The 13,934-nt window shown below is 37.4% G+C and overlaps 1 protein-coding gene and 1 pseudogene across 3 annotated transcripts in view; one reads left to right on the forward strand and one right to left on the reverse strand.

Annotated features, from left to right (window-relative positions):
* The window catches only part of ARHGAP19 (Rho GTPase activating protein 19), a 66,693-nt gene that overhangs the window by 43,208 nt on the left and 9,551 nt on the right, over positions 1-13,934 (reverse strand). The gene's annotated exons all lie outside the window — the stretch shown is intronic.
* Positions 6,064-6,532, forward strand: LOC119044486 (coiled-coil-helix-coiled-coil-helix domain-containing protein 2-like; annotated as a pseudogene).

Raw genomic sequence — 13,934 nt, forward strand, 5'->3', positions numbered from 1 at the left:
AATTTCAAACTTTAAAAGTAATAATAAAAGATAGCCATAAACTGGAAAAAAACTGTTTTGCATTTAAAAGGATTAGCATCCAGAATTAATCAGTATGCCTAAAATTTATTTTAAAAATACACTCAACTCTCTGACTGGCTTTATCCAAATACCATATGATCTCACTTATATGCGGAATCTAATGAACAAAATAAACTGATAAACAAGATAGAAACGGAGGCCTGGATAACATGGAACAGACTGACAGCTGCCAGAGGGAAGGGAGGCAGGACGGGGTAGAAGTGGGCAAAGGGGGGATATCCATAATAGTGTCAACAATAAAAACAAAGTTAAAATAAAGTTTAAAAAATGATAATAATTTAGAGAAATTGTGACCATTCTTTTTTCATTTGTCTTTTCTTCCTTTTTTGAGGAAATCCAATTGTTCCATAGGTAACTGAGGTTCTGTTTATTTATTTTTCAACTTCTTCCCCTATTTTAGTTTGCTATGTCTTCAAGTACATTAATCTTTTTCCTTTTTTTTTTAAATTTTATTTATTTTTAGACAGGGGGAGAGAGGGAGAAAAACATCAGTATATTGTAGCCTCTCACATGCCCCCTACTGGGGACCTGGCCCACAGCCCAGGCATGTGCCCTGACTGGGAATCAAACCAGCAACCCTTTGGTTAGCAGGCAGCGCTCAAACCACTGAGCCACACCAGCCAGGGCAAGTTCATTAATCTTTTATTGTCCAGTCTCTAGTCCACTATTAAGTCCATCCAGTTAATTTTTCCTCTCAGATATTATGTTTGTCAACTCTAATAATTACATGTTTTCCTAAATCATTAATCTTTTTGTCATTATGTTCTTGTTTTTATTTAAATGTTTGATCAAATTGGCTAATGAAACCATGTAGATATAGATATTTCTTTGTGAGAAGGTTTTGAATTATATATTCAATTATGTGCATTGGCTATTCAAATTTTCTATTTCTTGTATTAATTTTGGTAAGCTGTGTATTTCTAGGAAAATATCTATTTCACATAAATAAGCTTGTCTGTAACAGCCCTGCAGGAACTTTTTAGTGTGTCTGGGTTCCATGGGCATGTCCTCCTCCTTGTCCCTGACATTGGTAATTTACGGTTTCTCTTTTTTAATGTATGGATCTGATTGAAGGTTTCAATTATTATCAATTATTAGCTTTGTCAAGGTCTTGTTGAATCCCTCTATTATGTTTGTTGCTTATTTCATTCATTTCTGCTCTTTTTTGCTTCCTTTTTTCTACTTTCTTTGCTGGATTCAAGATCAAAGTGGCACTGCCAATCAGTGGGAAATGGATGACCGGATAGGAGGAAGAAAAATTACAACTGACACCTATCTCACACCGTACACAAAGATCAATTCCAAATGAACTGTAGGTCTAAAGGTTAATAGCAAAATGATAAACCTACTAGAAGGTAATATACAAATATATTCTTAAACTTAAGATGGGTAAATAATTTTTTGAAGTATTAATCATAAAGAAAAACATTAACAGATTTCACTTCATTAACATAAGAACTTATAGTCACCAAAAGAGACCATTAAGAAAGTGAAAAAGCCAGAGAATGGGAAAGTATAACTGCAATATACATAGCCAAAAAAGGGGAGGGTCAAATCTTGATTATATTAAGTATCCTTACTAATCAATAAGAAAAAAAACAATGACCCAGCTGAAAAGCTGGCATGAGATTTCAACAAAATCTCATAAAAAGAATAGCCAAATGGCCAATATATTCATAGAAAAAGCTACCAATACATTAGTCATCAGTGAAATGCAAATCAAAAAACAATGATAGACTAGCCTGGCTGGTGTGGCTCAGTGGATTGAGTGCTGGTCTGCGAACCAAAAGGTCATGGGTGGGGTTCCATCAGAGCACATGCCTGGTTGTGGTTGCGAGCCAGGCCCCCACTTGGGGGTGTCCAAGAAGCAAACTTTCTCTCACACATTGGTAGGTTTTTCTCCCTCTCTTTCTCCCTTCCTTCCCCTCTCTAAAAATAAATAAAATCTTTTTAAAATAAATAAATAAAAATAAAAATTGTGGCATATACAATGGCATACCTTACAGCAATGAAAACGGACAAATTCTAGTTATATGTACCGTCATGGATGAATCTCACATACAATGATGAGCAAAAGAAGTCACACATACACAGAAACCATTTACTATATAATGCTATTTATATCAGATTTTAAAAACAGACAAAACTAGAGTATTTAGAGACACTTGCTTAAGTGGGGAAAATTGTAAAGAGAAGCAAAGATTTATTTACCATAAATTTTAGGATGATGGTTACCTCTGGGGATTAGTACTTAAGAGGAGGCCTGAGAATATGAGAGGAGATTCTAGGCTGCTAGAAATGCTCTTGTGATAATCCCTGAGCTATGGGAAAAGGGAGGGGTTCATTTGAAGTAAATATGGCAAATATTAAGATTTGTTGAATCCAAGTGCAGGAAAAGTGTTGATATTATTCTACATATTCATATGTATAATCAACATTTTTCATGTCAAATTATTTTAAAGAACTAAGTAGTTTTGACCTAAACTTTGGTATAACTTGATGTACATATCATAGAAAATCAAAGTACATACTAAAAGTTAATTTCCTGATCATAAAAGTTTTAGATAGCCAGAACCAGAATTAGGCTAGGTGTGTAGGCACAGAGATAGCAAATGGCTTCAGAATTTAAATGCATATACTAGGTAACTATCCCAAAGAGTGATAAAGGCAAGACCTATCCCTCAAAAAGGATAATTTTTATATCCTATTTATAGTCTGCAATGATTACTTTTACCACTAGATGGAACCCTACATGAAAGGTGATATGCCTAGTGAAAGAACTAGATACAGAACCCACAGCTAAAAAATCAGTTACAGAAAAATGAAATGCATGTACCTTTGAAGCATGTTGAAGCCATCAATCAGCAAAATCCAAAGGGAAAAAACCTGTACCTGCCAATGTATCTCTTGGCTGACTCCTATTAAAACTTCATACCCACAAAACTAAATGTTTCCTCCCTAGTGAATTGCTTAACTTGATTTGTTCTCCAAGAACCACAACCTTGGCAACTCCATCAAAATATGAGCTATATTTAAAGTTCCCTAAACCTAACTTACCACCCTGAGAGAAGTATGCACTCTCTCACTGCTTTCCCACCCTATGAAGCATGGCTCTGAAACATGACTTGACACGCGTCCCTTTGTTAGACAGGAACACATACAAGTAACAAGCAAGAGGCTATTATTCTTTCCTTTTCTACATGTCAAATTTAAACTGGTATCATAAAAGTTGTGCATAAAGAAATAAAACAGACCCCATATGCCTATACTGGCCGGGTTTTGTTGTTTTTTGCAACAAAAACAATACAAAGTTGATAAGTAGTACTGTAAGATATCAGGGAACAATATCCAATTTCTTAGACAAAAATCCTGAAACATTTACATCCCAAGGTCTGCCTTTATGAGTAGCTGTCCAAAGTTTTGTATTATGAACCTCCTATCTTTAATGTAGATTCCAAAAGTCTGCAAAAATATATTTGGCCATTATATTTGGTCTCAACTTGAACTATTCAATAAATTCAAAGTATTAGAGTAACTTAATCTAAATTAAATTGGAAAACTACTTAGAGATGAAAGATTTTTTTCAAGACAGTATGCTTATAAACCAAAATTAATGACATAGGGCAAACAGAATACCATATTTTGCCATGTACAATGTGTTCCCATGTATAATGCACGCTCACATTTTTTGCCCCAACTTTCATGAAAAATTTTTTTTCATTTTAATTTTTTAATTCAACTTTTTATTTATTTATTTATTTATTTATTTAAGTTTAGAAACAAAACTGATTATCATATTCCAGGGTGTTATTTTGCATATAGATATCATTGCTTTCTACAGTTACATTTTTAATGCATAAGCCTAAGTAAAAGAATTAAAAACATCAGTCCTGCCCTGGCTGGTGTAGCTCAGTGGACTGAGCACAGGCCTGTGAACCGAACAACCGCAGTTCGATTCCCAGTCAGGGCACATGCCTTGGTTGCAGGCCAGTTCCCAGCAGGGGACTCACGAGAGGCAACCATACGTCGATACTTCTCTCCTTCCCTTCCCCTCTAAAGATAAATTTTTTAAATCTTAAAAAAAAAAAATTAGCCCTGGCTTGCGTGGCTCAGTGGATTGAGTGCCAGCTTGCAAATTAAAGGGTCACTGTTAGATTTCCAGTCAAGGCCATGCCTGAGTTGCAGGTCAGGCCAGATCCTCAATTGGGGGCGTGCATGAAGCAACCACACACTGATGTTTCTCTCCCTCTCTTTCTCCCTTCCTCCCCCTCTTCCTAAACATAAATAAATAAAATATTTTTAAAAGAATTAAAAACATACAGATACAGAATTAGTACTACCCATGTAAAAATGTAAAAAAAAATCCTTATTTTTCCCTCAAAAATTTGAGCAAAAAAGTGTGTATCATATACAACAAAATACAGTAATCTGTTTTTAATTCTAATCAGAAGAAAACTCATATCATCACTTGAAATATATTTACTAAAGACAACCAACACTCTGCTTTTACTTTTAACATTTATTTTATGCTGAATTTACTCCCAGACCATAAGCTTTCGTTCCTTCAGTTTCTTCTTGGTATCTTTTCCCTTTGTGCAGCCTCCTCTTCTGATTTAGGGACAGTCTGCTCCTTTTCAGTAGGATATCTCAACGTGGCAGAGACAGCTCATGTGTGGGTCAACCTGCCCGCGAGCTTGGTAAGTTCTGTGCCACATCTTGGGAGCTTTGCTCACCTGGATGTGCTCAATGATCAGAGAATCTACATCTAAACCCTTAAGTTCTGCATTACTCTCTGCATTTTTAAGCACGTGCAGCAAAAATTCAGCACTCTTTTTGGGCCACCGACCCTGTGTCTAGCCCCACTGTTTGGCCTGAGTACACCTACCAAGCTCCACCACTGTAATGACGGAATGGCACATGTTGCTTGTGACGTCTTTCAGGTACTTGGTGGCTTTTCAAGTGTGCATACCCTTGAGGGTCTGGGCAGTTTCATGATTGTTCTTAAAGTGAACATGAAGATTTGAACCTCTCGATTTGCATAAATTCGTGGAGGTTTTTTGGATCAAGTGAATAGCAAACCATTTTCAGAGGTCACCTCTGGCCACTTTCAGGAAAAACGCAAGATTTCTTGATTGCTTATCTCTTAACCTAAACATTTTTGGAAACCTGACTTCAGATTTTTGCCCTATGGAATAACATGTAATGTTCTCAGTCAAAAAGGCTAATTACTCTTCCTCAGAGTAACAATAACACTAATTTATTGATATACATTTATTTGTCAATTTTTATTATTTTGGATATCACAAGAATTGGTGTTATAGTCACCCCTCCATATTGGCTTGTTGCAGGAACAAAAAACATTTTAAAAATGTTACATTGTTGCCGACATGACATCAACAGCCAGGCCTACTGGTGGGTGCATCTATACTGAACATGTAGAGACTTCTGTCCTTGTCATTATTTCCAAACAATACAGCATAACAACCATTTACATTAGGTATTAAAAGTACTCTAGACATGATTTAAAGTACACAGGAGGATTTAAGTGGGTTATATTCAAATGCTACACCATTTTTAAAAGATTTTATTTATTTATTCTTAGGAAGGAGAAGGGAAGAAAAAAGAGAGGTAGAGAAACATCAATGTGTGGTTGCCCCTCACGTGACCCCTACTGGGGACCTGGCTGGCAAACCAGGCATGTGCCCTAGACTGGAAATCGAACCGGCAACCCTTTCGTTTGCAAGTCGGCACTCAATTCACTGAACCACACCAGCCAGGTCTAAAATAGTACACCATTTCGTGTAAGGGATTTGCACATCCATGGATTTTGTTGTGAGGACCGGGAGTCTTAGAACCAATCCCTCTAAGATACCAAGGGGTAACAACAATTCTGTTGCTGCTCATAGGTGGTATGCAATAGGTAGTTTACTTGTATTAGAAATGTAACACCAGGCACTTCAGACACAGAGCCACAGCCCAGTTATGATTCCATGTGGAAGCTGAAGTCCCACCTCCCTCGTGGCCCCCCTGGCCAGCAAGGCACCTCAGGTAAGAACTGCACCCAGGCCAGCACAGGCAGCTCAGCCACCAACACCAGCTCTACCATCTGCTATGGACTCACCTGCTGCTGCCCTCCAGAAGCCAGGTCTCATGGTCCAGATGGCAACCAGTACAGCTGGTGTGGCTGTGGGCTCTGCTGTCAGCCACACGCTAGGTCATGCCATCCCTGGGGGCTCCAGTGGAGGAAGTAATGCTGAGCCCTCAAGGCCTGACATCACTTACCAGGAGCCTCAAGGAACTCAGCCAACATCCCAGCACCAGCAGCAGTTTGGCCTGTGCCACTGTGTGATGAAAGTTTTTGGACTGTGCACAGAACCAGAGTGACCTTAAGCTTTGTGAGGTTTTCAGCAAGGTACTAAAACAGTACAGGTTTGCAAATGGATTAGCCTAATCAAGAGGTTCATATAGAGGAAATGGAAAATCATCTCTCATGACCAAGTTAATTTAGTATAAAGATATAATTGATAGTGAAAGTATGAAACTACCAGTTAAACCTCTCTACCATTAACTTCCTTGCCTCAGAACTGCAATGGAAAACAGTGTTCTTACTATATAGCAGTTCACTGAGGTGGCATTGAATTTGGGGCTGGGCAAATGTTTGTGTGGCCTCCTTAAACCAGCTTGTGTGATGCTATGTTTGTGAATCAATTAGAATAAAGTGATTTTCTTAAAAAAGAAAGAAAGAAATGAAAAGTAACACCAAGCCCTGGCTGGTGTAGCTCAGTGGATTGAGTGCACGCCTGCGAACCAAAGTATCACAGTTCAATTCCCAGTCAGGGCACATTCCTGGGTTGCAGGCCAGTTCCCAATATGGGACGCACGAGATGCAACCATACATTGATATTTCTCTCCTTCCCTTCCCCTCTAAAGATAAATAAATAAAATATTTTTTTTAAAAAGTAACACCAAATATCCTACTTATTTAGAGAAAGTTCTGTAAGATACTTACTGAAAATAAATATGGTGCCTTGTTATCTATGCATAAAAGCTATTGACCCCTTGCCCTGGACAAGTGGCTCAGTTGGTTGGAGCACTATCCCATGCATCAAAAAGTTGCTGGTTCAATTCTGGTCAGGGTACATATTTAAGTTGCAGGTTCAATCCCTAGTCAGGGCTCATATGAGAAATAACCAATTGAGGTTTCTCTCTCACATCAATGTTTCTTTCTCTCCCTTTCTCTCTGTCTAAAATCGGTAAACATATCCTCAGGTGAGGGCTAAAACAATAGCTATTAATCCTTCAAAAAAAGTAGTCAAAGCTTCAGGAAACTCTCTTTTCTACAGACTTTAAACATCATGAGCCTCAGGCTATTAAAACTCATAAAGTATTTCTGTATATGATCATATTAGGTTTCAAAAGACTATTACCAAACCCACTTGTTCCAAAGTTCAGAGTGACACTATCCAAGAGACAATAAATGGTTTTGCTCTGGCACATAACTGGTTCATATCTATACAAGTTTACATATTGAAAATTCTCAAGAGAGTCAATACCTTAGTCAATATTCTATCAACCTAATCACAAGTATCTTCATCAAGTAGCATAAGGTTAATTGCTTTTCTGAGACACACGGTAGCCAAACAAGAAATCAGAGCCACTCATGTGTCATTAAAACCAAACTAACCATGATGTACTGAATGCTTTGCAATTTTAAGAAATTATAAGATATAGGAACAAGAGACCAAAGTAAGTCTCTGGCCTCCAAAGGTTAAAACCACTAAGCACTACAAGATTGTATTTATTTTGCTCCACTACTTGTATTTTCAAAAATACAAATGGCCAATTCTAGTTGCAATTAGCGTTTGGAGGCCCAATTAGATGACTTTGAAAATTAGGTTGCAAACAATTTTTGTTTTATTGCACCTGCATATATTAGCCTCCTAAGCACCAGTATTTTAAAGAGATCTTTGGACATATGTCAAACTCCTCTGAAACTGAAAGTTATTACGAGACTTTTTTCCCTGTAGCAAATCTTAAGCAACTGCCACCTTGGTAAACACAACATGTACACTTTCCCGCCCAGCACTCTGAATGACACCAACTGATAAGATGATGTAATATTGAAAAGATAAATTCTAACATATGAGATTTTATGCTACATAAATTATATAATAATTTTGAAATTGTTAAAAATGTAAATATTCCAATTTGTTTCAACACTTTTATTTCTGAACACCTAAAAAGAATCTATTGTCAGTTAAAATGTTTATGCTTTAATAAAATTTAGATTTTAGCCTCTGTACAATTTTAACACACATACCCCAGACTCAAATTTTCAATGAAAATTGTTAACATGATGCCATAAGTGCATGTTTCACATTGGTGCACTGATTTTTAATATTTAAAAGCCATGTTTATTTAATGAAAAGCACAGATAAAAAAAAACAACTGATCTCTTGCTTAAGGTCATCCTAACAATTAAAGCAGACTGAACACCAGCTAATTGAGGAGAGCTTGGTCACAAGGATAGCTGCCACAAAATGACCTCACCAAGAGGAAATAACGAAGTAGACCTTGTTACTTGAATGAAATAACTATTATTGCAAACAACAGAGCAATTGGGGGATTCTATAATTCAGAAACCTATAAAATGATAAACAGATTTAAGTATATAAAAGTTAGCCAAACTTCAAAGGGCTTCTTATACAATGCATGTAGTGATCTCTGACTAAAGTATAAAAAAAATTTTTAGATAGTAAAAAGTATATAATGATAGTGTTGAGTAAAATGTTACTAAATACATTGCTGTACACTTTCTTGGCTTTTGATCTTCCCCTATTTCTTGTTTTTTGGTGAGTTTTTCTTTAGTTTCACTGTCACTATATACTTGGCTTTACTGTTGTAATTGTATTCAGTATGAAAATAAGACAAATGAAGAACTCTGCATTATATATATAATCCCAAAGTAATTCTATAGTTAGTTTCTAAATAATGAGGTTCTCTCCTCCCAAAAAGTATAACTAAAGCACAGTAGCAAATTTAGTTATCATTATAGTGACATGCAATTACAAATTTAATATTAAGAACTATGTAATTTCTATATTTCATTCATGATTTTCTTTTTTTATTGATATTTATAGAACCTGGTTGAGACACCTTTGTCTCTAATCAGATAACATAGTATTTTAAAGAATGTAAAATACTGTTTTACTTTTTTATTACAACACATTTCAGAAACTTGGACGAAGATGAACCAAATCATTTCTATGGTGAAAAATTTTAAAAAAAAAAGAAAACTCAGTTCATATAATCAGGAACATTTTGAAGTGAATGTAGCTTTATATGTTATGTTGGATAACACTTTCTGTTGAACTGGGAGAAATTTATCTGTTATAGATTGGCTAAGATAATTGTTGTATTTTGTAATCTTACTGAATGCCAAATTAGTTTTTGTGCTATGTAATACACTCTGGTCAGTAAGCAAATAAATAAATAAATAAATAAGGCCTAAACTTAATTACCTTTATTTGAAACTGATCTATATGCTTTTAAGGAAAACATCTAATTTTCATACTTGTAAGTATAAATAATATTTTAATTATGTAATAACTCTTCAAAAGCTCAAGGGTTGCCCTGGCTGGTGTGGCTCAGTGGACTGGGCACCAGCCTGTGACCCAAAGGGTCACAGGTTTAATGCCCAGTCAGGACACAGGCCTGGGCTACAGGCCAGGTCCGCGGTTGGGGGCACTCAAGAGACAGCCACACACTGATGTTTTTCTCAGTCTTCTCCCTCTCTTCCCCTCTGTCTAAGAATAAAATAAATAAAATCTTTTATTTATTTTTTTAAGATTTTATTTATTTTTAGAGAGGAAGGAGAGAGGGAGAGAAACATCAATGTGTGGTTGCCTTTTGTGCGTCCCCTGCTGGGAACTGGCCTGCAGGGAACTGACCTGCAACCCAGGCATGTGCCCTGACTGGGAATCGAACCGCAATCCTCTGGTTCACAGACCTGTGCTCAATCCACTGGGCTACACCAGCCAGGGCTTTAAAATTTTTTTTTTAATAAAATCTTTTTTAAAAAGCTCAAGGGTTAATATTATGGCATAACTAAATTCAGCTGGCAGGAGTTTGAATTGAATTTTTCTTTTTCTGTGGTTCTGTTTCATTCTTGCAGTAACAAAAATTGGTGTCTAGCTTTTAGGTGATAGCTCAACCTGACCAATTGCCTATATTTAATTTAGTAAATAATTATTGTTATTTATTGCTTTCATCTTAATATCTTAACAGCTACAGCTCCACTGCCCCAGTAGCTCAGTTAAAGCATCCTCCCATACGCCAAGGTTGTGGGTTTGATCCCCAGTGGAGGCACATACAAGAAGTGACCAGTGAAGGCATAAAAAGGTAGAACTATAAATCCATGTCACTGCCTGTCTGTCTCTCTCTCTCTTTCTCCACCCTCCACCCACTCCTCTCTTTCAAAAATTAATTTAAAAATCTTTTTTAAAGTCCCTGGCCAGATAGCTCAGTTAGAGCGTTGTCCCATACACCAAAGTTGCAGGTCCAATCCCCAGCCAATGCACATATAAGAATCAATCGATGGCCCTGGCCAGCGTAGCTCAGTGGATTGAGTACGGACCTGTAAAGGAAAGGGTCTCCAGTTGGATTCCCAGTCAGGGAACATTCCTGGGTTGCAGGCCAGGTGACCAGTAGGGGGCATGCAATAGGCAACCACACACTGCTGTTTCCCTCTCTTTTTCCTTCCTTTCCCCTCTCTAAAAATAAATAAAGAAAATCTTTAAAAAAAAAAGAATCAACCAATGGATGTATGAATAAACGGAACAACAAATCAATATTTCTCTCTCTTCCTCTCTCTGAAAAATCAGTAATTGTTTTAAAACATTAATTTAAAATTTAAAAATTAAAAGTTATGGATTCATACAAACGTATAGTTGTGAATTTGATAATAACACACTTCCCATGATAAAATGTCATTAGCAGTCACTAACCTACTCCACATTTGAATAATTATTCATAAGGTAAGTTTTGAGCAAAGCTTGTCAGCATCTGACAAGACTGCTCTAATACTCCCCATGATAGCATTATACTTAATTACAAAAAAGAACATTGGTGGATGGTCTAATCTACATTAATATAACAGCTGAACATTTTTAACTTTTTTGAAAAATCATAATTATTAATAAATTTTCTAAAGAACAATGGTTTTCCCACCAGATTTTAAATAGTACAAATAACCATCACACAAGACAGCTAATTGCCAATTGCACAGCACAGACAATAAAAGCTCTAAGAATTCAAAAGTAGGAGAGTATCTCTCCCCCACATATAAGAGTTGAGATCTAAGCTAGGTCTTAAAAATGAGTAAAGTTTGGACATTGGAAAATAATAATCATAATACTTAAATAAGGAACTGTTTGTTTGTTTGTTTGTTTGTTTGTTTGTTTGTTTGTTTGTTTTTAAGAAACATACAATGTCTTCTCCACATAACAGTGGAGAGCCCTTGTCATGACAAACCTTAAACAGAGGGAAGTTCACGGGAGAGTTAGACGGCAGCAGGCACCTGCTGTTTGGGCCCCCTAACCTCTACTTCCCCCTTCCTCTGGTAACAGCACCCCTATTCTCCTTGGAGCACTAACCTCTCTCCAGCTTTCAGTCCACGTGGTTTGGTGAGCTGATGCTTCCTTCCCCCTGGACACCAAATGCGAGCAAAATGACCCAGGAGTAACTAATCAAAACACTCTATACTCCCCAATGACTGAGGCAAAGACCCACAGGCCAGAACAGGACCAAAGGACTCAATTCCAAAACTCTTGCTAGACAATAAGATTGCTTAACTAACTAGTGGAATGTATGGCTAAAGCTGTTGGTGGTCCTTTACTGCCACCTTTTGCGAAGAACCTGCCTTCCTATGAAGCAACAACAGAGGACACCAGACCTAAGAGAGCCAGAAACAGATGCCTAGTGACACTGAGATTTGAGATCACCAGTACAGATTACGCTGAGCTTGATCTATACGCTGAACTTTTCAGTTTCTTAGGCCAATCGATAATGTCTCTTTTTACTCAAGCTAGTTTGAGTTTAAGTCTCTGTCACAAACAACTGAAAGAATCCTAACAAATATAAATATACAAAACTGCCTCTGCCCTGACTGGTGTGGCTCCAGTGGCTTAGGCAACATCCCTCAAACGGAAACGTCACTGGTTCGATTCCTGATTAGGGCACAAGCCTGGACTGTGGGCCAGGTCCCAGGTTAGGAAAGTGCAAGAGGCAACAAATCCATGTGTTTCTCTCCCTCTTCCTCCCTCCCTCCCCCTCTCTCTAAAAATAAATAAATAATCTCTTTTTAAAAGAGAAAACTGCCTCTGACAGGAATCTGGGCCCTCCTTTCCCCATCTTCACCTTCGGAGCACAGAGTGGTCATCCTGGGTCCCCTGCCTCCCTACCTCCTCCTCGGCCTAGTCTCACTTCTTGCTAGACTCATGATGGTCCTGGCCCCCAAAGCCTGCCCTTGTGGCTGTGGCTGGCAGCCCCTCCTAGAAAGCCACCCTCTCCTCTCTATATTTTCCTTTGTTAATTTTTGTCTTCTCTCTTGCGCTTCTCCCTTTCACAACATTATTCAAATGCTTCTTAGCTTTCCATAAACCAGTCTTGGTTTTTCTTCCAATGTGACTGACCTTCAGTTCAGCCAAATGCACCAATCACAGCATACACAAAAAACAGCCTTTAGTTCTTCAGCTCAACTTATTTCAGCTATTTTCACCGTTCACATTATTCAACAGTTCTCGTAAAAATAAAAATAAAAACTTCCAAATTTAATGCTGTTATGCCAAATAACTGATTAAATCTAAATGAAGAATAAGAAAGTATTAGTCTGATAATACTACCCTTGTTCAAAAGATTCATGTGCAATACTCAGCCCTTGGCAGAAATGTAGTAACTCTTCTAAAATTATATATACATATATATATTTTTCAAGATCATTAGAAGCACAAATTTCTAAAGCTTCATAGAACTACATAGCAGTAACCCCACATAAAAAAAAAAAAAAAAAAACCAAACAGGGAAACGTGAAATGTCAAAGTGGCTTGCTCAGAGACACAAACTGCTTTAGTTGAAGGAAAATTATCCATAAACAACATACCCTCCAGAATCTTTGCAAGTTTGAAACTGCAGGATCAACAAGGCAATACTATATATTTTAAATATCAACATGCTTCAAAGTGTATATATAAATAGTTGGTAGGTTAAACATAATTTAAGAGTCTTGCTTCAGGTTTAATATTCTAGAAAACTGTCATTCCATTTGGAATGCATATTGACTTTTTGTTGAGGGGTTTTTTTTAAGATTTTATTTATTGCCCTGGCTGGTATGGCTCAGTGGATTGAGCGCGGGCCTGCAGACCAAGGAATCACGGTTCGATTCCCAGCCAGGGCACATGCCTGGGTTGCGGGCCAGCTCCCAACGGGAACGCACGAGAGGCAAACATACAGTGATGTTTCTCTCCCTCTCTCTTTCCCTTCCCCTTCTGAAAAATGAATAAATAAAATCTTTTCTAAAAAAGATTTTATTTTATTTTTAGAGAGAGGGGAAAGGAGGGAGAGAGGGAGTGAGAGAAATATCATTGTGTGGTTGTCTCTCAAATGGCCCCCACTGGGACCCTGGCCCGCAACACAGGCATGTGCGCTGACTAGGAATCAAACTGGCGACCCTTTGGTCCGCAGCCCACGGTCAATCCACTGAGCTACACCAGCCAGGGCTGTTGAGGTTTTATTTATTTATTTTTTTAAGAGGGGAAGGGAAAGAGAAAGAGAGGGAGAAAAACATCAATCGGTTG

Source organism: Artibeus jamaicensis, unplaced genomic scaffold (genome assembly GCF_021234435.1).
Source record: "Artibeus jamaicensis isolate MK-2021 breed Jamaican fruit bat unplaced genomic scaffold, CSHL_Jam_final contig_252, whole genome shotgun sequence".
In the NCBI taxonomy this organism is placed as follows: Eukaryota; Metazoa; Chordata; class Mammalia; order Chiroptera; family Phyllostomidae; genus Artibeus; species Artibeus jamaicensis.